The sequence below is a fragment of the Aotus nancymaae genome, unplaced genomic scaffold (assembly GCF_030222135.1).
Source record: "Aotus nancymaae isolate 86718 unplaced genomic scaffold, 86718_ANA_hifiasm-v0.15.2.pri h1tg000022l_1, whole genome shotgun sequence".
Taxonomy (NCBI): domain Eukaryota; kingdom Metazoa; phylum Chordata; class Mammalia; order Primates; family Aotidae; genus Aotus; species Aotus nancymaae.
The window spans coordinates 188,408-213,008 of NW_026988435.1; the positions used below are offsets into that span (position 1 = coordinate 188,408).

General features: G+C 43.9%; 1 long non-coding RNA gene across 1 annotated transcript in view; it reads left to right on the forward strand.

The window, feature by feature from the left end:
- The first annotated feature begins 761 nt into the window (after positions 1 to 761).
- LOC105709176 (uncharacterized) overlaps positions 762 to 24,601 on the forward strand; it is a 43,545-nt gene continuing 19,705 nt past the window's right edge. Inside the window, exon 1 of the long non-coding RNA XR_010343911.1 lies at positions 762 to 1,657. This is a non-coding gene — a long non-coding RNA (uncharacterized LOC105709176). The remainder of the gene's footprint in view (positions 1,658 to 24,601) is intronic.

Consider the following 24,601-nt stretch of genomic DNA (forward strand, 5'->3'; position numbering starts at 1 on the left):
CGCCTCCAGACTTGTCCTGTGCGGCTGCGGCGGGAGAGCGCGGATACTGCGGCCAGTCAACCTGGCACGCCAATGCGCATGCGCAAGCGGCCGATCGCGATTGCCAGGGCTGAGCTGGTGCTGGCGTCACAGTGAGGATCACCGTGTCCTGAGGAACCGTCTCAGCGGCTGGGCAAAGCAGGGGCCGTCAGCGGTAATAATGCCTTCTCCATCAGCAGTGCTGAGAAGCGCTGGTCCCCGGACTTGGAGACCAAGGCAGGGCCCCTTGATGGGTGGCCCATATCGAAGGTGGGCATTGAGCACACAGAGCAGGGGAGTGTTCTGCTGACACCCTCCTCGAGGGCCTCAGGCCAGTGTTTCTGGGTTCGGCCGACCGCCGCCACACCTCATCTGACTGAATCTCCAGCCCGATGGGAGCCTACCTCGGCCCACGCCTTCGAAGCCATCCAGGATGTAATGGGGAGGGTAGTCCCGCGTGCCAACCTCACGATCTGAAATGCCTTCCCCCTCCAGCCGATCCGATCAGGAAAGCCGGCTGGAAGAGGTACGGAGGTCGGAACTGTCGGTCTCCCGCACTGCTTGTAGCACGCAGGCTCTTTCCCGGGCACCTCCCCTGGCCCAGCCCAGGGCCCCGCCTCCAGCCTTGTCCTGTGCGGCTGCGGCGGGAGAGCGCGGAAATTGTGGCCGGCCAACCCGGCACGCCAATGCGCATGCGCAAGAGGCCGGTCACCAGCCGGAGCGCTGAGTCAGTGCTCGCTTCATAGTGAGTGCCACCGTGTCCTGGGGAACCTTCTCAGCGGCTTGGCAATGCAGGCGCCCTCTGCAGTAGTAATGCCTTCTCCATCAGCAGTGCTGAGAAGCGGGGTTCCCCGGACGTGGAGACCAAGGCAGGGCCCCTTGATGGGTGGCCCATATCGAAGGGGGGCATTGAGCACACGGAGCAGGGTAGTGTTCTGCTCACACCCTCCTCGAGGGCCTCAGGCCCATGATTCTGGGTTCCGCCCACCCCCGCCACACCTCATTTGACTGAATCTCCAGTCCGATGGGAGCCGACCTCAGCCCACGCCTTCCAAGCCATCCGGGATTCAATGCGGAGGGCAGTCCCCCATGCCCATCTCAGGATCTGAAGTGCCCTCCCCCTCCAGCCGATCCGATCAGGAAAGCCGGCTGGAAAAGGTACGGAGGTCAGAAGTGTCGGTCTCCTCCGGTGCTTGTGGCAGGCAGACTCTTTCTCAGGCACCGCCTCAAGCCTTGTCCTGTGCGGGTGCGGCGGGACAGCGCGGACACTGCAGCCGGCCATCCCGGCACGCCAATGCGCATGCGCAAGCGGCCGATCAAGATCCTGAGCGCTGAGCCGGTTCTCGCGTCACAGTGAGGATCACCGTGTCCTGGGGAACCGTCTCAACGGCTTGGCAAAGCAGAAGCCCATTGCGGCAGTGCCTCGGCGTGGGACGATGGTCCCCCACGCACGGCGATCCTTGCCACGGTCCCGCGATTTCCGGAATCCGGTTTGGTGGAATCAGTCTGAGAAAATGTCCAGGGGAACTTCGTGGCTGCCCAGGGTGATCGATCCCCAAGATTCCTCTTGATGCTTCAAGCCTGCCCAGAGGGTGTTGGGGTGCGCCTCCTTGCAAGCTGTCCCTGCTGGGATTTCCAGGTAAGGTCAGAATGTGTGCTGCGGGGCTGCTCTATCCCAGAGGGGCTTTCCAGCAGAGAGCAGAACCCCACAGCCTCAGGAGGTGCCTGCGACTGTTGGGCTTGTCCTAGTGCGTTAGTGTCTGCCTGTGTGCGTGTTTGTGTGTGTTCCTTCTTTTTCTTTCTTTCCTTCCTTTCTTTCTTTCCTTCTTTCTTTTTTTTCTTTCTTTCTTTCATTGTTTCTTTCTTTCTTTTCTTTTTTTTTTTTTTGAGACAGAGTTTTGCTCTTGTTTCCCAGGCTGGAGTGCAGTGACGCTATCTCGGCTCACCGCAACCTCCGCCTCCTGGGTACAGGCAATGCTCCTGCCTCAGCCTCCTGAGTAGCTGGGATTACAGGCCGCGCCACCATGCCCATCTAATTTTTTGTATTTTTAGTAGAGACGGGGTTTCACCATGTTGTCCAGGATGGTCTGGATGTCTTGACCTCGTGATCTACCCGCCTCGGCCTCCCAAAGTGCTGGGATTACAGGTGTGAGCCACCACACCCAGCCAATTTTTTGTATTTTTACCAGAGATGGGGTTTCACCATGTTGGCCGGGCTGGTCTCCAACTGTTGAACTCAGGTGATCAACTTATCTGGGCCTCCCAAAGTGCTAGGCTTACAGACATGAGCCACTATGCCTGGCCAGTCATTTCCATTTAATACTTATTTATTAAAAGTTTCTCGGGCCGGGCACAGTGGCTCTCCCCTGTAATCCCAGCACTTTCGGAGGCCGAGGCGGGTGGATCACGAGGTGAAGATTTCGAGACCATCCTGGTCAACATGGTGAAACCCTGTCTCTGCTAAAAATACAAAAATTAGCTGAGCGTGGTGGCGTACGCCTGTAGTCCCAGCAACTCTGGAGGCTGAGGCAGGAGAATTGCTTGAACCCAGTTGGCGGAGTTTCCGGAGGGCCGAGATCGCGCCATGGCACTCCAGCCTGGTAACAAGAGCGAAACTCCGTCTCAAAAAAAAAAAAAAAAAAGAAGTGTCTCATCAGAATATTTTAAGTATACTGCATACTCTCTCAAATTTTATTGCCACATAGTGCATGCCAGTAATTCAAAATACCTGCCTTTCATGCGTACTCTCTTACAGTCAAATACTATATTTATATTGTTTAATGGTACATTAATGTTACATACCAAATATTGTAAGTAAATATGTCTTTTATTGCTGTGCAGTTTCATGTTAGTGGTTTTTTTAGTGTTAGTTTCTTAACATCAGCTTATTGTGCTTTTTGTTTTTTCTTACATATTTTAATTTTAGTCAATATACAGTTCTCTTTCTAAACTTTAAGTCAATGTGAGGTTTAAATAAAAGATAAATCAGCCATATGTCTATCACAGTCAGATTATATATGTGTGTTTATCTATAATTATAATCGGAATATTGATTATGGCTTACCTTGTATATATTCTTTCTTAGCTGATTTTCAGTGGTTGTTTTATCTTGTCTAAGTGAGTAGTCATGAAAATATTTTCACCGTTTCTTATTTTCATGATGTGTTTAATGATGAATATATATTTCCTTCGTGTGAGATAAACGCTTCTGTGATTTGAAGGTAATATTTGAAAAGATTTATAATTCTATGTTTTTTTCCAGTTTTTCTTTTAGAAAATTAATTGTTTTAAAATCACATAGCATAAAATTTCACATCTTGAATCTATTTAAGTGTACATTTCAGGGCCAGAGATGTGAGTGGCTCACATCTGTAGTTTCATAAATTTGGGAGGCCAAGACAGAAAGATCACTTGAGCACAAAAGTTTAAGACCAGCCTGGGCAACATATGAACATTTCCTCTTTACAAAAATTTTTTTAAAATTAGACAGCCATTGTGCTGTGCACCTGTGGTTCCAGATACTTGGGAGATTGAGAGGGGAGGGTTACTTGAGCCTGGAAGTTTGAGGCTGAAGTGAGCCTTAATTGTGCCACTTCACTTCAGCTTGAGTGACAGAGACCAACTCTCAAAAAGGTTTACATTTCAGGCATGTTAAATATATTCACATTGTTATGCAAAAGCCTTCTAAAAGTTTTATATCTTGTGAAACTAAAACTCAGTACCCATTAAGCAAGAACAATCCATTTGCCCTCTCTCCAGCTCTTGACAAACACACTTCCAATTTCTGTGTTTGTAAGTGTGATTACTTAAGATAGCTTGTCTAAGTGGAATCATACAGTATCCATCACTTTGTTGCTGGCTTATATAGGTGACACAATATTTGAATAATTTATCTTAAAGTGTGATAAGATTTTCTGTTTTTATACTGAATAATATTCCCTTGTATGTATATGTTACATTTTTTATGTGTTTATAAATCAAGAGGCATCTGAGTGGCTTCAGACTTTTGGCTGTTGTGAATAAGATACGGATGTTCAAATATGTCTTCCAGGTCTTGTATTGAATATTTGGACTATAGATTAATAAATGAAATTGTTGTATTTGATGATAACTCCATCTTATTTGAGAAACGTTTTAATATAATGACTGCATCTTTGTTTTCTACTAACAGTCAACGTAGGTTTTATTTTTATTGCATCATGAACAGATTTGGTGTTTTTAAACATTTTATAGTGGCCAATGTAATGGGTGTGAGGCAATTTTGTTTTCCATTGTTATTTTTATGTGTTTCTCTACAAATTATTAATTTTATGTTTCATTTCAAATACTTTATTCCATTTGTGTATTTTTTTTTTTTTTTTATGATGGAGTCTCACTGGGCGCTGTGGCTCACGCCTGTAATCCCAGCTCTTAGGGAGGGAGAGGTGGGAGTATACCTTTAGCCCAGGAGTTCGAGACCTGCCTGGGCAATATACAGAGACCCTGTTCTCCACAAAAAGGAAAAAAACAAAAAGACAAAAAAAAAAAAAAAAGTATAACTGCCCTCAAAGCAGCAACCCCCACCCCCCCTTTTAAAAAAAAAAAAGAAAGATGGAGTCTCGCTCTGCTGCCCAGGCAGGAATGCAGTGGTGCGATCTCAGCTCACTGCAATCTCTGCCTCCCAGGTTTAAGCAATTCTTCTGTCTCAGCCACCGGAGTAGCTGGGACTACAGGTGGGCACCTCCATATCTGGCTAATTTTTGTATTTTTAAGTAGAGGCTAGATTTCACCATGTTGGACAGGCTGGTCTCAAACTCTGGACCTTGTGATCTGCCTGTCTTGGCCTCTCAAAATGCTGGGATTACAAGTGTGAGACACCATACCCGGTGTATTTGTAGTATTTTCATAAAATATTGTTCAATGCGTTGCTCATTTCTAAATCAATTTGTTTAGCTTTATTATTTAGTTTTTAAAGTTTATATGTTGTAAATATTAACTAATATCACATGTGATTTGCAAATATTTTCATCTGTTTCCTAGAAGGCATTTTTACTCAACTGAATATAGTTTTGTTATGTCCAGAAATTTTAGGTATAGTATATATATATGTGTGTATATATATATTTTTTTTTTCTTAATGCACTGAATGTCATATCTAAGAAAATGGTTCCTAGAGGCCAGGTGCGGTGGCTCACGCCTGTAATCTCAGAACTTTGGGAGGGTGAGGCAGGTGGATCACCTGAGGTCAGGAGTTTGAGACCAGTCTGGCCAACATGGCAAAACCTCATCTTTATAAGAAATAGAAAAATTAGCCGGGCGTGGTAGTGGGTACCTGTAAGCCCAGCTACTCAGGAGGCTGAGGCAGGGGAATGAATTAAACCCGGGAAGTGGAGGTTGCAATAAGCAAAGATCACGACACTGGACTCCAGCCTGGGTGACAGAGAAAAACCCTGTTTCAAAAAAAGAAAAGAAAATGGTGCCTAGACTCATATCATGTCTTTTTTATAGATATTTTTTTAATGTCTAAGTATTTTTTAAATTATTTGTATGTGGTTCAAGGATGTGATCCAACTTTATTTTATTCGTGTTGATTACAGTTTTTAACACTTTTTGAGAAAATTATCTTTTCTCTATTGTGTGCTCATGGCAACTTTAGGAAAGATGTAATGATTTACAGAAGGCTTCATTTCTGAGCTATTCTGTTCTTTTATCCTTTTATCCTAGTTTGTATCAGTATCACACTGTTTTTGTTACTATAGCTTTTAATATGTTTTAAAATCAGAAATTATAATATATCTTCATTCTTTTTCATGGATGTTTTGCTACGTATAGCTTAAAATCAAATTTTAAAAGGTTAAACAATATTTCTGTATTGAAACTGTGTTTTTTTGTTTCTGTCTTTGTTTTTTTCTTTTGTGTTCTTTTTCCCAGGTTGGAGTGCAGTGGTGTGATTTTGGCTCACTGCAACCTTCACCTTCCAGTTTCAAGTGATTCTCCTTTCTCCGTCTCCAAAGTAGCTGGGATTACAGGCTCCTTCCACCACACCCATTTAAGTTTTGTATTAGTAAAGACAGGGTTTCAAGATCTTAACCAGGCTAGTCTCAAACTTCTGACCTCATGATCTGCCTGCCTTAGCCTCACAACGTGCTGGGATTACAGGCAGGAGCCACTGCCTTTCATGCCATTGTGATTTTTATAGATGATATTTAAGTTGTTCACCACTGTAGGTTGTACTGACTTTTTAACACAATTAAATTTTTTGACCCCTGACCAAGAATATGATGAAGTGATGAAGAGTGTGTTTCAGTTTTCTTTCTTTCTCTTTCTTTTCTTTTCCTTCCTTCCTTTCTTTCTTTTTCTTTTTCTTTCCCTCCTTCCCTCCTTCCTTCCCTCCCTCCCTCCATCCCTCTCTCCCTACCTCCCTCCCTTCCTTCCTTCCTCCTCTTCTCTTTTCTTCTTTTCTTTTCTTTCAACATAGGGTTGTTTTTTTTTTCTGTTGCCCAGGCTAATTTCAAACTCCTGGGCTCAAGCAGTCCTCCTGCCTCAGCCTCCCAAAATGCCAGTATTACAAGTGTGAGCTACCACATTCAGCCTGTGTGTTTTATTTATTATTGGATTTACCACTTTTATTTTTTATTTTAATTCTCAGTTTTATTCAGTTTTGGTAAGAAAATGCACAGTGTATGATTTTGGTACTAAATGTGTTTGTTTTTGTTTTGAGACAGGATCAAACTTGTCACTCAGGGTGGCATATAGTGACATCATTTTGGCTCACTGCAACCTCAGCCTCCTTGATTCAAATGATCTTTTTACCTAAGCCTCCCAGGTAGCTGGGATTACAGACATGGGCCAACCATGCCTGGCTAATTTTTCAATTATTTGTAGGAACAGGGTCTCACTATCTTATGCAGGCTGGTCTCAAACTTCTGGTGCCAAGTGGTTCCCTCACTTTCATCTTCCAAATTGTTATGATTATAGGTATTAGCCACTACCCCCAGCTGGTATTCTTTAATAAGACTTGTTATATTTCCTAACAGAATACATCAGGTGCAACTAAGAATATTGAATATTTTTTGGCTTTTGAGTGGAAAGTTTAGTACATGTCTGCTAAGCCTAGTTGGTCTATGGTATGGTTTGGATGTCCATGTTCTGCAAACCTGATGCTGCAATGTAATCCTAAGTAAGTGTTGGATGTGGAACCTGGTGGGAAGTGTTTAGGTCATGGAGGCAAGTTCCTCATAAATGCCTTGGCACCATCTTTTTGATAATCAGAAAGTCTTCACTCCATTAATTCAAATGAGAGCTGGTTCATTAAAAGAACCTGGCTTCTTCACCTCACACTTGCTGTAATCCCAGCACTTTAGGAGGCCGAAGTGGGTGGATCATGATGTCAGGAGTTTGAGACCAGCCTAGTCAACATGGTGAAACCCCGTCTCTCCTAAAGATACAAAAAATAAGCCAGCGTGGGGGCATGCACCTGTGTAATTCCACTTACTCCAGAAGCTGAGGCAGGACAATTGCTTGAACCCAGGCGGCAGAGGTTGCCGTTACTTAAGATTGCACTATTGCACTCTAGCCTGGGTGACAGGGTGAGACTTCATTTAAAAATAAGAAAAAAGACCTCACTGTGTCAACCAGGCTGGTTTGCAGTGGAATGATCACAGCTCACTGCAGCCTCAACCTCCTAAACTCACATGATCTAATTTCAGCTTCTTGAGTATCTAGGTTGCAAATATGTGTCATCAGGGGCTGGGTGCAGTGGCTCAGGCCTGTAACCCCAGCAGTTTGGGAGGCCACAGTGGGCAGATCACCCTGAGGTCAGATGTTCAAGCCTAGATGGCCAAATGGTGAGACCTCATCTCTACTAAGACTACAAAAATTAGCCAGGTATAGTGCATGTGCCCGTATTACCAGCTACTTGGGAGGATGAGGCAGGAAAATAACTTGAACCCAGGAGGCAGAGGCTGCAGTGAGCAGAGATCATATCGATGCACTTCAGCTTGAGTGACCAGGATGAGACTGCATCTCAAAGAAACAAAGTCCATCACTTCCAACAAGTTTTTGTTATTGTTGTTGTTGTTGTTGTTGTTGTTTTGGTAGAGACAGGGTTTTACCATGTTGTCCAGTCTGGTCTTAAACTCCTGAGTTAAAGTGTTCAGACCCCCTGAGCTCTCAAAGTCCTGAGCTTACATTTTTTTATTAAGTAGTTTATTTAACATTTTAAAAATGGTTGCTTAAAGAGATGAAGTTACTATTACCAGTATTGTAATTATTGGTTTATTTTTTATTCTATTTTATTTTACATTCTGGGATATATGTGCAGGACGTGCAGGTTTATTATAGGTAAACGTGTGCCATGGTGGTTTACTGCACCTATCAACACATCACCTAGGTATTAAGCCCTGCATGCATTGCCTAATTATCCTAATTCTCTCTCTCACCCACAACAGGCCCCACTGTGTGTTGTTCCCCTTCATATGTCCATGTGTTCTTATGGTTCAGCTTCCACTGATAAGTGAGAACATTTGGTGTTTGGTTTTCTGTTCCTGCATTAGTTTGCTAAGGATAATGGTTTCCAGCTTTATCCATGTCCCTGCAAAGTACATGAGCTTTATTTATTTTTCTTATGGCTGCATAGTATTTTATCATAGATATGTTCCACATTTTCTTTATCCAGTCTATCACTGATGAACCTTTGGATTAATTCCAAGTCTTTGCTGTTATGAATAGTGCTGCAATGAACTTACACATCCATGTATCTTTATAATGGAATAATTTACATTTTTGGGGTTTATATCTAGTAATGAGATTGCTGGGTCAAATGGTATGTCTGGTGTTAGGTCTTTGAGGAACTGCCATACTGTCTTCACATTTTTGTAAATGTGTTCAAGTTTGCTGTAGACTCTGGATATTAACCTTTGTTAGCTGGTTAGATTGCAAAAATGTTATCTCATCCTGTAGGTTGTTTGTTCACTCTGATGACAGTTTCTTTTGCTGTGCAGAAGCTCTTTAGCTTAATTAGATCCCATTTATCAATGTTTACTTGTGTTGTAATTGCTTTTGAAGTTTTCATCATAAAATCTTGGCTCTGGCCTGTGTTTTAAATGATATTGCCTAGATTTTCTTCTAGGGTTCTTGCACTTTTGGATTTCACATTTAAGTCTATAATCCATCTTAAGTTAGGTTTATCAGAGATATTGACTTTAATTATTATTATTTTTTGCAATATCTCTGCCAGGTTTTGGTATCAGAATGATGCTGGCCTCATAGAATGAATTAAGAAGTCCCTCCTTTTCTATCATTCTCATTGGTTTCAAAGACTTTCTTGATTTCTGATTTAACTTTTTATTTACTGAGAAGTCATTTAGGAGCAAGTTGTTCAAGTTCCATGTTATTGAGTGATTGTGAGTGAGGCTTTTTGTTTGTTTGTTTGTTTTCTGAGACAAATTTTTGTTCTTTCACCTGGGCTGGAGTGCAGTGGCTTGATCTAGGCGCATTGCAATCTCTGCCTTCCAGTTTCAAATGACTCTTTTGCCTCAGCCTCCCACGTAGCTGGGATTACAGGTACCCTTACCCAGCCTAGGGTAATTTATGTATTTTTAGTAGAGATGGGATTTCATCATGTTGGCCAGGCTGGTCCTCAAACTCCTGACCTCATGATCTGCTCGCCTTGGCCTTCCAAAGTGCTGAGATTACAAGTGAGAGGCACCATTTTTTGAGCTTTTTTTGTTTTTTGTTTTTTTGTGATGGAGTCTCTGTCATTCAGGCTGAGTGCAGTGGTGTGATCTTGGCTCAGTGCAACCTCTGCCTCCTGGGTTCAAGCAATTCAACTGCCTCAACCTCCCAAGTAGCTGACTGCAGGCACGTGCCACCACATCTGGCTAATTTTTTGCATTTTTAGTGGAGAAGGATTTTCACTGGTTTCACCATTTTCGCCAAGATGGTCTTGATCTCCCGACCATAGGATCCACCTGTCTCAGCCTCCCAAAGTGCTAGAATTAAAGGCATGAGTCACAACACCCAGCCTCGGCCATGAGTTCTAATTTGATTGCACTGTGCTGTTAGAGATTATTGGGATTTCAGTTCTTATGCATTTGCTGAGAAGTGTTTTACTTCCATGTATGTAACCAATTTAAGAATAAGTGCCATGTGGCACTTAGAAGAATACGTACTGTGTTGTTTTTGGCTGAAGAGTCCCATAGATGTCTATCAGGTCTACTTGACCCAGAGCTGAGTTGAAGTCCTGAATATCCTTGTTACTTTTATTTCTCAATAATCTATTATTGGCAGTGAGGTGTTAACATCTCTCACTGTTAGTGTGTGGGAGTCTAAGTCTTTTTGTAGGTCTCTAAGAGTGTGTTTTTTAATTCGGATGCTCCTTGAATTAATTCTTTTAGCATTATGTAATGCTCTTTTTTTTCTTTGTTGGTTTAAAGTCTGTTTTGTCAGTGATTACAACACTTCATTTTTTTTTCTGCTTTTATTTGCTTGGTAAATTTCCACCTATGTGTGTCTTTGCACGCGAGATGTGTCTCTTGAATACAGCACACCAATGAGTCTTGACTCTTTATTTAGCTTGCCATTCTGTGTCTTTTAATTCGGCATTTAGCCCATTTACATTTAAGGTTAATATTGTTTTGTGTGAATTTGATCCTGTCCTCATGATGCTGGCTGGTTGTTTTGCAGACTAGACGTTGTTGTTTCATAGTGTCATTAGTCTTTGTACTTTAAGGGTTTTGTGCGCTGCCATTATGAACTAAAACATTCTTTGTGTGGCTGTATATTTATGTTTAATAGAGAGTTAAATATATGGTTTGATGATGCTGTCTAGCACCACTTATTTCTCAACATAATGGACTATTTTAGTATTTCTCTGTTTAATATGAAGAATCTATGACTGTTCTAGTTGTAATAAATATGCTGAGCTTTTATTTTGGAAGGCCTTTATTTTTATCTTCTTTTTGAAGTAAAATAATTTTGAATTAGGTATGATTGGTTAGAATTTTTTCATTACATAAAAATTTGGGAAGTTCTCAGTCTTTTTTTATGTTACCTGTGCATTACTATTTCTCTATATTCTGCTTCTAAGAATATTTCATGAATATATTGACTTATTTGATGGTGTCCAGTAAGTTTTACATTCCATGCTTTAATTTTGTTCTGCAATATTTTCTTTTTGTGTTATATATTTCAGGGTATACTACCTCTAACCAGTTAATTGTGTTTTCTTATTTTGGTTTGTATTATAATTGTGTATGACAATCTTTAGCTCTGTACATAAGACAGTGTTGAGCAAAATCAACTATGAATTAGCTATATGACTACTGCCCCCAAATTGTTTTAATTCTGTAGCTTTGAAATGTGTTTTTCTTATTTATTTATTTATTTTTTGAGATAGAGTCTTGCTCTCTTGCCCAAACTGGAGTGCAGTGGTGTGATCTTGACTTATTGCAATCTCTGTCTTCCAGGTTCAAGAGATTTTAGCACCTCAGCCTCTTGAGTAGCTGTGATTCCCAGTGCCCACCACTATGCCCAACTAACTTTTTTGAATTTTTAATAGAGATGGGGTTTCACCATGTTCACCAGGCTCATCTGGAACTTCTGACCTCAGGTGATTCACCCACCTCAGCCTTCTAAAGTGCTGGGATTACAGGCATGTGCCACTGTGCCTGGCCTGTAATGTGTTTTCAAATCAGAAACTGTAATGCCTTTATCATTGTTTCTTGTTTTGAAGACTGTTGGGTACCTCAGTGTCTCTTGAGATTCCATATACTTTTGAGGTTGCTGTTTGTATTTCCTCAAAAATGGAATGAGAAATTTCAAAAAACATTGCATTAAATCTATAAATTACATTGGGTATTATGAACATCTTCAAAATATTATTTCAACTTTTGAACGGGAGCATGCTTATGAGTGTGTTGCTTTCTTTCTACGTACCTGTACATTTTCAGTTATTTTTTTATTTTTATTTTTTTGGAAGGGGGAAGGGTTTCACACTTTTTGCCCAGGCTGAAGTGCAATGTAACTATTTCAGCTCACTGCAACCTCTACATCTTGGGTTCAAGCTTTTTTCCTGCCTCAGCCTCCTGAGTTGCAAGATTACAGGGTTACATCACCACGTCTAACTAAGTTTGTATTTTTAGTAGGTACAGAGTTTCTCCATGTTGGTTAGGCAGATCTTGAACTACTGACCTCAGGTGATTTTCCACCTAGGCCTCCTCTTGTGCTGGGTATACATGCATGAGGTACATGCCCGGCCAGCACATCACTTTTATCTTGCAGCTCCTAAGATTCTCTTTTCTGTGACTTTTAAAATTGTGCTTACATATCTGTTTGATATAAATATTTTTGTCTGTATCCTAGTTTGTTTGCTGAGCTTCTTCATTTTTGCATCATTTTAAAAAGATTTTTCATCCCAGCTACTCAGGAGGCTGAGGCAGGAGAATTGCCTGAACCCAGGAGGCAGAGGTTGCAGTGAGCCTAGATTGTGCCATTGTACTCCAGCCTGGGTAACAAGAGCAAAACACCGTCTCAAAAAAAAAAAAAAAATTTTTTTTTCAGTTATTCCTTTTTATATTTTTAACTCTATAATTTCTGTTTTCATTTTTCATTTATTTATTTATTTAGATGAAGTCTCTCTCTGACACCAGGGTGGAGTGCAGTGGCATGATCTTGACTCACTGCAGTCTTTTTGTCTCTCCAGTTTAAGCAATTCTCCTGCCTCAGCCTCCTAAGTAGCTGGGATTACAGCCACAATACTTGACTAATTATTGTATTTTTAGTAGAGATGGGGTTTCACCATTTTGGCCAAAATGATGTGTCTCCTGACCTCGTGATCCTCCCACCTCGACCTCCCAAAGTGCTGGTATTACAATTGTGAGCCACCACGCAAGGCCTGTTTTTCTAATATTTTAAATATTTTTGTTATTTCCAGTTTTCTGATTTTTTATGGTTCTCTGTGTTCGCAGTTCACTCATTGAGTATTATTCAATTTATTTTCAATTTTTAAAGTCAATGTGTACGTCAAGTTTCATTTCTTTCTGAAAATGTTATATTTTTCTTGAAACCACATTGCCCTATTTTATATACATTTTAATCTTTTATTAAAATTAGAACATTAGGATGGGTGTGGTGGCTCACACTTGTAATCCAAGCACTTTGGAGGCCAAGGCAGGCAGATCACCTGAGGTCAGGAGTTCAAGACCAACCTGACCAACATGGTGAAACCCCATCTTTAAAAAAAAAAAAAATTAGAACATAAAAGTAACCTGTCCCAATCTTGATAATATGACTTTCTCTTGGCATACTTTGAACAATTGTCTGGGTCAGAGATTTGGTAAGTCTCTCAAATATGTTCTTAGAATGTGTCTTGTCTGAAATTTTGTGTTTATTTTTTACTTAAAGAAAATTAAAGAGCTGTGCTGGGTAAATGTAACAAACATTATTTTTTCTTCTATGTTCCTTTTTGCATCGTGGGGCACTTGGGGCACTTCACTTAACTCATTTATAATTTCTTCTCAGGTGTATTTTGGTTGGTATGTTGTTGTAACATATATATGTCTTAAAAATTAGTGCCTTGTTACAGGTTAGATTTATAATGTATATTTATCTGAGTCTAGTAACTGGAATAATTTGTTTTTATTTCTTTCTGTTCTGTGTTCTCATTTTAGCCAAGACCTTTGGCCAAGACCAGGAATAAATGATTCTTTTCAAAAAGTGATACTGAGAGAATATGGAAAATGTGGACATAAGGATTTACAGTTAAGAAAAGGCTGTAAAGGTGTTCATAAGTTTAATGTGCACAAAGCAGGTTATAATGAACTAAACCAGTGTTTCACAACTAACAGAAGCCAAATATCTCAATGTGATAAACATGTGAAAGTCTTTCATACATTCTTAAATTCAAATGGACAGAAGACAGGATATACTGGAAAGAAATCTTTCAAATGTAAAAAATGTGGTAAATCGTTTTGTATGCTTTTACATCTAAGTCAACATAAACCAATTCATTTTAGAGCAAATTCTTACCAATGTGAAGAATATGGAAAAGCTTTTAAGGATTTCTCAGCTCTTAGTAGACATAAGGTAATTCATACTGGAGAGAAACTCTACAAATGTGAAGAATGTGGCAAAGCTTTAAATCAGTTCTCAAACCTTACTAAACATAAGATAATGCATAATGGAGACAAACCCTACAAATGTGAAGAATGTGGCAGGGCTTTTAAACAGTCCTCAAACCTTACTAATCATAAGAAATTTCATATTGGAGAGAAACCCTACAAATGTAAAGAATGTGGCAAGAGTCTTTACCCTATCCTCATAGCTTACTCAACATAAGAGAATTCATAGAGGAGAGAAACCCTACAGATGTGAAGAATGTGGCAAAGCCTTTTCCTGGGTCTCAGCCCTTCATACACACAGGAGAGTTCATACTGCAGAGAAATTTTACAAATGTAAAGAATGTGGAAAAGGTTTTAAGCATTCATCAACTCTTAGTAGACATAAAAAAATTCATACTGAAGAGAAACCCTACAAATGTGAAGAATGTGAAACAGCTTTTAACCAGTCCTCATACCTTATTAAACATAAGATAATTCATATTGAAGAGAAACCTTACAAATGTGAAGAATGTGGCAAAGCTTTTACCCTATCCTCATACCTTACTAGACATAAGAGAATTCATACAGGAGAGAAACCCTACAAATGTGAAGAATGTGGCAAAGTATTTAACCAGCACGAACACCTTACTAGACATAAGACAGTTCATACAGGAGAGAAATCCTACAAATGTCAAGAATGTGGCAAAGGCTTTACTGTATCCTCACACCTTACTAGACATAAGAGAATTCATTCAGGAGAGAAACCCTACAAATGTGAAGAATGTGGCAAAGCCTTTAACCAGTCCTCAACTCTTAGTACACATCAGAGAATCCATACTAGACAGAAACCCTAAAAATGTGAATAATGTGGTAAAGTCTTTACCCTATTCTTACACCTTACTATGCATAAGAAAATTTGTACTTGAGAAAAACCCTACAAATGTGAAGATGTGATGAAGCCTTTAATGTATTCTCCACCCTTAGTAAACATAAGATGATTTATACTGGACAGAGACTCTACAAATGTGAAGAATGTGGCAAAGACTTTAAATACTCCTCACATATTACTAATCATAAAATAATTCATACTGGAGAGAAATCCTACAAATATGAAGAATGTGGCAAAGGCTTTACCTTATACTCATACCTTACTAGACATAAGAGTATTCATACAGGAGAGAAACTCTACAAACGTGAAGAATGTGACAAAGCCTTTAACCAATACTCATATCCTACTAAACATAAACAAATTCACACTGTAGAGAAATCCTGCGTGTGAAAAATATGGCAAAGCCTTTAACTAGTCTTCAGTTCTTAAAAGACATGAGATAGTTTATCCTGGAGAGAAACTCTACACAACAGAAAGATGTGACAATGCTTTTGACAACACCTCAAATTTCTCTAACTTTTCTAACCATAAAAGAAGTCATGTTGGTGAGATTTCATATTGGTTATAACAACAATACATTCTACTCTAAAGGACATGATAGGACTTAAGTAATACATAATAAAATAATATTACTCATTCATGAACTGGCATTATTAATAATTAAATGTTTGTATCACACAAAATGATCTACAGATATAATGCAACATCTATGATATTACCAGTGACATGCTTCATAGAAATTTTTTTAAGTATGTCAAAATTAAAATACATTTAAATAATTAAAAATAGAATACAAATTTAACCTACAGAAACAATATTCTTTAACTTATTTGCAGTTGAAAGCCACTGGCACAAAAAGTCACTAGAGATGTTAATCCATTGTGTTACTAAATAGCATATTGTCACCATCTTTTCCCTATACCTTTGAGTAAGGTGAAAGAGGTTAAAGTTTGTGGTGTAATAACACTTCACTGAATGTACAATAGTATCTAACATGTTACAAATGTTGAATTAAACTATTAACCTCACAATTTAAAATTTAAAACGTGTACTGTATTTTATTAAATAAAAGTACAATTAGTACAAAAATACACTACAAATTTAATTTCTAAAAAAATTCAAATGTTTTCTTCTCATAATGCAGAAAATTAGTTTGAACACCTACCTCATGCATCACTCAATATTATAACTGAACCCCAAAGAGCCTCTCAACTTAGATTTTCATTATGCACCTTACATTTTAATGTCTTTAGTTTTCTTTTCTTTCTTTTTTTTTTTTTTTTGAGATGGAGTTTCGCTCGTTACCCAGGCTGCAGTGCAATGCCACAATCTCAGCTCACCGCAACCTCCGCCTCCTGGGTTCAGGCAATTCTCCTGCCTCAGCCTCCTCAGTAGCTGGGATTACAGGCACGTGCCACCATGCCCAGCTAATTTTTGTATTTTTAGTAGAGACGGGATTTCACCATATTGACCAGGATGGTCTAGATCTCTTGACCTCGTGATCCACCCGCCTCGACCTCCCAAAGTATGTCTTTAGTTTTCTATAGAAAATATCATAAATATTGCCCACCTAATTAAAAAATCTCTTGCCGGGAGCACTGGCTCACACCTGTAATCCCAACCCTTTGGGAAACTGAGGCAGTTTTCCCAAGGGGCTATTAGTGGTTCCATAAATCAAGTGTGATATTTTAAAAACACAGCACCATGCCAGTCATACCCTTGGTAAAATAACCAGTTTCTCCAATTGTGCCCTGTTACTTATAAAAAACAGATTCGTGGCCAAGTGCAGTGCCTCACACCTGTAATCCCTACACTTTGGGAGGCTAAGGTGGGTGGATCATGAGTTCAATAGATTGAGATCATCCTGGCCAACATGGTAAAAGCCTGTTTCTACTAAAAATACATAAAATTAGCTGGGCATGGTGGCAATCACCTGTTGTCCCATGTACTTGGCAGGTCAAGGCAGGAGAATTGCTTGAACCTGGAAGGCAGAGGTTGCAGTGAGCTGACATCATGCCACTGCACTCCAGCCTGTTGACAGAGCAAGACTGTCTCAAAAAAAAAAAAAAGAAAAGAAAAAGATTACTTCAGTCTTCTATTAGTTCAGTGCACGCAGTTAATCCTTATTCTGCTTGATACTCATGAACTTTTCAGCTCTCCATGAGTCCTGAAGTTTTTTTCTGTGATGTCACAATCTCCAAAGTTATCAGAAATTTGAATTCAAGAGCACCTTTAGAATTTTATAGCTGATTGTAAACCCACCTTCTAAAGAGGATCAAAACAATTCAACAATTGTTTGTGAATGACAGAAAGTTTTAGGACAGCCATAGTCAAAGACACAATTGACACAGAAATTTGTTACCTCTGTGGCACACAATAATTTAACATAATTTTAATGATTGTTGATAATGTACACTGAGTCATATAAGAGTTTTGAGTTCTCCCAAATTTGGAACACTTATTTATACAAACACAGCCCAAAGAAAACCAAATACCATTTCATATTTGACAATGTTTTCTGTGTAAGTTTTTCATAAGAAATAAGCAAAATTATGTCATTTTAAACTTTATGAAACATTTTAAAGGACTAAATAGAAAAATACATAACAGAACTTGATTTTGGAAAGTTTGATGAAACTTCATTTCACAGACAATCTCAGTCAAATATTAAAGATTGAAAACACTTGATATCACAGGTCATTTTAAAATAAGTTAGCCAAATTTATAACTTAAAGATTTGAAAAGAAAAAAAAATCAAAAAATCCCTTCATTCTTTGAGAGAGAAGACTTAATTTGCCAAACATAATGTCTAATAAAACTGCATAAAGCTGATTAAATTTAATTTTCAAAATGTTATAAACAATCTGTAAAATTCTACTCTTGACCATAAAATATAACTTCTATAATCCTTTTAGAACTTTTATTAAGGAGTCAATGCTTCAAGAAGACTTTGTTAATCTAACACAGGAGTCCCCATTCCGGTCTTGCATCAGTGTGCCTTTGACATTAATGATGGATTTATAGAAAAACTGAAGTTATTTTATCTCAAAATCAGTTCTTTTTTTCCCTTTTTTTTGAGACGGAGTTTCGCTCTTGTTACCCAGGCTGGAGTGCAATGGTGAGATCTCAGCTCACCGCAACCTCCTCCACCGGGGTTCAGACAATTCTCTTGCCTCAGCCTCCTGAGTAGCTGGTATTACAGGCACGTGCCACCATGCCCAGCTAATTTTTTTCTATCAGTAGAGATGGGGTTTTACCATGTTGACCAGGATGATCTCGATCTCTCGACCTCGTGATCCACCCGCCTCGGCCTCCAAAAGTTCTGGGATTACAGGCGTGAGCCTCCGTGCCTGGCTCCAAATCGGTTCTTACAGTCTCGCATGCCCGCCTCTTTAGTGATAGTCGCTGGGCCTTGAGGAGTTGAGTATCTTTAATTTCATCTCAACTGCTGAGAAGGCTCATGGTTGGGCTATTTTCATCTAGGAGTGTACTACGACCAGATCCCACTTAACCTAAAATAATAAAAAAGGTCAGAATGTAATTGGGGAAGAATTGCTTTAAGGTCAGATTTTGAGGATTGCCACGAAATAATAGATTGAAGCTACCCTGAATATATTCCAATTAGTAGCCATTACAGGCCGGTCTTTGAAACAATACAAAGGCAGTTTCTAATTTGTTTACCAAGAATTGACATTAAAATTCTTGGTAAATTGATTGGGTATTAATTGGCTACATATATTTCTTTGTTTTACATATTCTAGAACAAAAGAAATAATAGGTGAGACAGCTAGTTAGAAACAAAATGTCTTTAAACAATTGCCCCTGGGCATAGCTATGGCATCAGATTGAAGTCTCATATTCATCTCTCCAGGCTTGATAAATTCATCAGACTTCTCTGAGCTTCTTTTCTCACAGCCTTGCTCAGAACACATAAACCATTAACAAGAAACAAATTCAAATAAAAATTTGGGGCTGAGTGTGGTGGATGGCAACTGTAATCCCAGAAGTTTTGGAGGCTGAGGCTGGCAGATCACAAGGTCAGGAGATCAAGACCATCCTGGCCAACATGGTGAAACCCTGTCTCTACTAAAACTACCAAAATTAGCTGGGTGTGGTTGTGCTTGTCTTTAGTCTTAGCTACTGGTGAGGGGGAGGTTGCAGTGAGCCAAGATTGTGCCACCATACTCCAGCGTGGTGACAGAGTGAGACCTCATCTCAAAAAAATAAAAAAATTGCCAAGCAAAAGGAATAATGCCTGGAGGTGCCCTCCACAGCCCGGGCTTCTACCTCCTTTTCCACTCTGTGCTCAACTGCCCTTAGAGACATTCATACTGTATCACAGGACTAATAAAAGCACTCCACCAGCCACTGAAAGAGGAGCTACAGAAAAACCAAGAACCACAGCATGGCCAGTTTGTACTACCATAGACTGTACTAACAGCCATTGTTAGCATTCAGGAGCTGTTTGTTCCTATCTTCACAATACTCTAAAGAATTTTAAACACGTCTAGTACAGTGGCTGATGCTTGTAATCTCGGCACTTTGGGAGGCCGAGGCAGGCAGATCACTTGAGGCCAGGGGTTCGAGACTAGCCTGGTGAACATGGTGAAACCTCGTCTATAATAAAAATAGAAAAAAATTAGCCAGGCCTGATGGTGGGCACCTGTAATCCCAGCTACTGAGAAGGCTAAGGCAGGAGAATCTCTTGAACCTCAAAGACAGAGGTTGCAGTGAGTGGAGATTGTGCCACTGAACTTCAGTCTGGGTGACAAGAATGAAACTCCATCTCAGGGGGTAAAAAAAAAGAATTTTAAACAGTCACAGTCTAGACTGGCTGGAAGCTGTTGCTTGTTACATCTCACAACTCCCAAGAGCTTCGTGCTACTGTCTCAGGTACACACTGGCGGACCTGACACCCAAATAAAACAATTGTCATTTTTTTGTTTTAAAAAGAGTCTTGGCTGTGCGTGGTGGCTCACTCCTGTAATCTAAGCACTTTGGGAGGCAAAGGCAGGTAGATCACCTGAGGTCAGGAGTTCAAGACCAGCATAGAGACCCATTTCTACTAAAAATACAAAATTGGCCGGGCTTAGTGGCACATGCCTGGCAAAGCAGGGGCCCTTTGAGGTAATAGTGCCTTCTCCATCAGCAGTGCTGAGAAGCAGGGGTCCCTGGACTTGGAGAACAAGGCAGGGCCACCTGGTGGGTGGCCCATAGCGAAGGGGGTAGTGAGTACAAGGAGCAGGAGAGTGTTCTGTGGACACCCTCCTAGAGGGCCTCAGGCCCATGTTTCTGGGGTCCGCCGACTCCCACCACACCTCATCAGACTGAATCTCCAGCCCGATGGGAGCCGACCTCGGCACACGCCTTCCAAGCCAACTGGGATTCAATGGGGAGGGCAGTCCCGCGTACGCACCTCACGATCTGAAGCACCCTCCCCCTCCAGCCGATCCAATCAGGAAAGCCGCTACGGAGGTCAGAACTGTCAGTCTCCTGCGCTGCTTGCGGCAGGCAGGCTCTTTCCTGGGCAAAGCCCTGGGCACCGCCTCCAGCCTTGTCTTGTACAGCTGCAGCGGGGTACCGCGGAAACTGCAGCCGGCCATCCCAGCACGCCAATGCGCATGTGCAAGCGGCCCATCACCATGGCGAGCGCTGAGCCGGTGCTTGCGTCACAGTGAGGATCACCGTGTCCTGGGGAACCGTCTCAGCGGCAGGGCAAAACAGGGGCACTCAGCGATAATAATGCCTTCTCCATCAGCAGTGCTGAGAAGCGGGGGTCCCTGGACTTGGAGACCAAGGCAGGGCACTTTGATGTGTGGCCCATATCGAAGGGGGGCAGTGAGCACACGGAGCAGGAGAGTGTTCTGCGGACACCCTCCTCAAGGGCCTGAGGCCCATGATTCTGGGGTCCGCCGACCACCGCCACACCTCATCAGACTGAATCTCCTGCCCGATGGGAGCCGACCTCGGCCCACGCCTTCCAAGCCATCCAGGATTCAATGGGGAGGGCAGTCCCACGTGCCCACCTCAGAATCTGAAGCGCCCTCCCCGTCCAGCCAATCCGATCAGGAAAGCCAGCTGGAAGAGGTACGGAGGTCAGAACTGTCGGTCTCCTGCGCTGCTTGTGGCAGGCAGGCTCTTACCCGGGCACCGCCCCGGGCACGGCCTCCAGCCTTGTCCTGTGTGGCTGCAGCGGGACAGCGCGGACACTGCAGCCGGCCATCCTGGTACGCCAATGCGCATGCGCAAGCGGCCGATCAGGCTACCGAGCACTGATCCGGTGCAGGCATCCCAGTGAGGATCTCCGTGTCCTGGCGAACCGTCTCAGCAGCTGGGCAAAGCAGGGGCCCTCGCGGTAATAATGCCTTCTCCAACAGCAGTGCTGAGAAGCGGGGGTCCCTGGACTTGGAGAACAAGGCAGAGCCCCTTGGTGGGTGTTCCATATCGAAAGGAGGCAGTGAGCACACGGCGCAAGGGAGTGTTCTGCTGACACCCTCCTCGAGGGCCTCAGGCCCAAGTTTCTGGGGTCCGCCGACCCCCGCCAAACCCCATCAGACTGATTCTACAGCCCGATGGGAGCCGACCTCGACACACGCCTTCCAAGCCATCCGGGATTCAATGGGGAGGGCAGTCCCACGTGCCCACATCACAATCTGAAGCGCCCTCCCCGTCCACCAGATCCGATCAGGAAAGCCGGCTGGAAGAGGTACGGAGGTCAGAACTGTCGGTCTCCTGCACTGCTTGTGGCAGGCAGGCTATTTCCCGGGCACCACCCCAGGCAACACCTCCAGCCTTTCCCTGTGCGGCTGCCGCGGGACACCACGGACACTGCAGCCGGCCATCCCGGCACGCCATGCGCATGCGCAAGAGGCAGATCACGATAGGGAGCGCTGAGCCGGTGTTCGCGTCACAGTGAGGACCACCTTGTCCTGGGGAACCGTCTCAGTGTCTCGGCAAAGCAGGGGCCCTCTTGGTAATAATGCCTTCTCCATCAGCAGTGCTGAGAAGCGGCGGTCCCTGGACTTGGAGAACAACGCAGAGCCCCTTTGTGAGTGTTCCATATCGAAGGGAGGCAGTGAGCACACGGAGCAGGGGAGTCTTCTGCTCTCACCCTCCTCGAGGGCCTCAGACCCATGATTCTGTGGTCCGCTGACCCCCGCCACACCTCATCAGACTGAATCTACAGCCCGATGGGAGCCGACCTCGGCCCACGCCTTCCAAGCCATCCGGTATGCAATGGGATGGGCAGTCCCGCGTGCCCACCTCACGATCTGAAGCACCCTCCCCCTCCAGCCGATCCGATCAGGAAAGCCGCCTGGAAGAGGTACGGAGGTCAGAACTGTCGGTCTCCTGCGGTGCTTGTGGCAGGCAGGCTCTTTCCCGGGCACCGCCCTGGGCACCGCCTCCAGCCTTGTCCTGTGCGACTTCGGCGGGACAGCGCTGACACTGCAGCCGGCCATCCCGGCACGCCAATGCGCATGCGCAAGCGGCGGATCATGCTCGGGAGCGCTGAGCCTGTGTTCGTGTCACAGTGAGGATCACCGTGTCCTGGGGAACCATCTCAGAGGCTGGGCAAAGCAGGCGCCCTCATCGGTAATAATGCCTTCTCCATCAGCAGTGCTGAGAAGCGGGGGTCCCCGGACCTGGAGACCAAGGCAGGGCCCCTTTATAGGTGGCCCATATCGACGTGGGGCATTGAGCACACGAAGCAGCGGAGTGTTCTGCTGACACCCCCCCTCGATGGCCTCAGGCCCATGTTTCTGGGGTCCGCTGATCCCCGCCACACCTCATCAGACTGAATCTCCTGCCCAATGGGAGCTGACCTCGGCCCACGCCTTCCAAGCAATCCGGGATGCAATGGGGAGGGCAGTCGCGCGTGCCCACCTGTGAATCTAAAGCGCCCTCCCCCTCCAGCCGATCCGATCAGGAAAGCCGGCTGGAAGAGGTACGGAGGTCAGAACTGTCTGTCTCCTGCGCTGCTTGTGGCAGGCAGGCTCTTTCCCGGGCACCGCCCCGGCCACCGCCTCCAACCTTGTCCTGTGTGGCTGAGGCAGGACAGCGGGGACACTGCAGCCGGCCATCCCGGCACGCCAATGCGCATGCGCAAGCGGCCGATCAAGACCGCGAGCACTGATCCAGCGCTCGCCTCACCTTGAGGATCACCGTGTCCTGGGGAACCGTCTCAGCAGCTGGGCAAAGCAGGGGCCCTCGCGGTAATAATGCCTTCTCCATCAGCAGTGCTGAGAAGCGGGGGTCCCTGGACTTGGATAACTAGGCAGAGCCCCTTGGTGGGTGTTCCATATCGAAGGGAGGCAGTGAGCACACGGAGCAGGGGAATGTTCTGCTGACACCCCCTCGAGGGCCTCAGGCCCATGTTTCTGGGGTCCGCCGACCCCCGCCACACCTCATCAGACTGAATCTCCAGCCCGATGGGAGCCGACCTCGGCCCATGCCTTCCAAGCCATCCGGGATGCAATGGGGAGGGCATTCCCGTGTGCCCAACTCACGATCTGAAGCGCCCTTCCCCTCCAGCCAATCCGATCAGGAAATCCGGCTGGAAGAGGTACAGAGGTCAGAACTGTCAGTCTCCTGCGCTGCTTGTGGCAGGCAGGCTCTTTCCTGTGGCACCGTCCTGGGCACCGCCTCCAGCCTTGTCCTTTGCGAATGTGGCGGGACAGCGCGGACACTGCAGCCGGCCATCCCGGCACGCCAATGAGCATGCGCAAGCGGCCTATCAAGATCCTGAGCGCTGAGCTGGTGCTGGCGTCACAGTGAGGGCCACCGTGTCCTGGGCAACCTTCTCAGCGGCTTGGCAAAGCAGAGGCCCATTGTGGCAGTGCCTCCGCGTGGGACGACGGCCCCCCACTCACGGCGATCCTTGCCACGCTCGCGCGATTTCCGGAATCCGGCTTGGCGGAACCAGGCTGAGAAAATGACCAGGGGAGCTTCGGGGCTGCCCAAGGTGATCGATCCCCAAGATTCCCCTAGATGCCTCACCCCTGCCCAGAGGGTGTTGGGGTGCGCTTCCTTGGAAGCTGTCCCTGCTGGGATTTCCAGGTAAGGTCAGAATGTGTGCTGCGGGTCTGCTCTATCCCCGAGGGGCTTTCCAGCAGAGAGCAGAACCCCACAGCCTCAGGAGGTGCCTGCTACTGTTGGGCTTGTCCTAGTGGGTTAGTGTCTGCCTCTGTGCGTGTTTGTGTGTGTTCCTTCTTTTTCTTTCTTTCCTTCCTTTCCTTCCCTTCCTTCCTTCCTTCCTTCCTTCCTTCCTTCCTTCCTTCCTTCCTTCCTTCCTTCCTTCCTTCCCTCCTTCCTTCCTTTCTTTCTTTCTTTTTCTTTCTTTCTTTTCTTTCTTGCTCTTCTTTTCTTTTCTTTTTTTTTTTGATCCGGAGTTTTTCTCTTGTTACCCAGGCTGGAGTGCAATGGCACGATCTCGGCTCACCGCAACGTCCGCCTCCTGGGTTCAGGCAATTCTCCTGCCTCAGCCTCCTGAGTAGCTGGGATTACAGGCACGTGCCCCCATGCCCAGCTAATTTTTTATATTTTTAGTAGAGACTGGGTTTCACCATGTTGTCCAGGATGGTCTGGATGTCTTGACCTCGTGATCTACCCGCCTCGG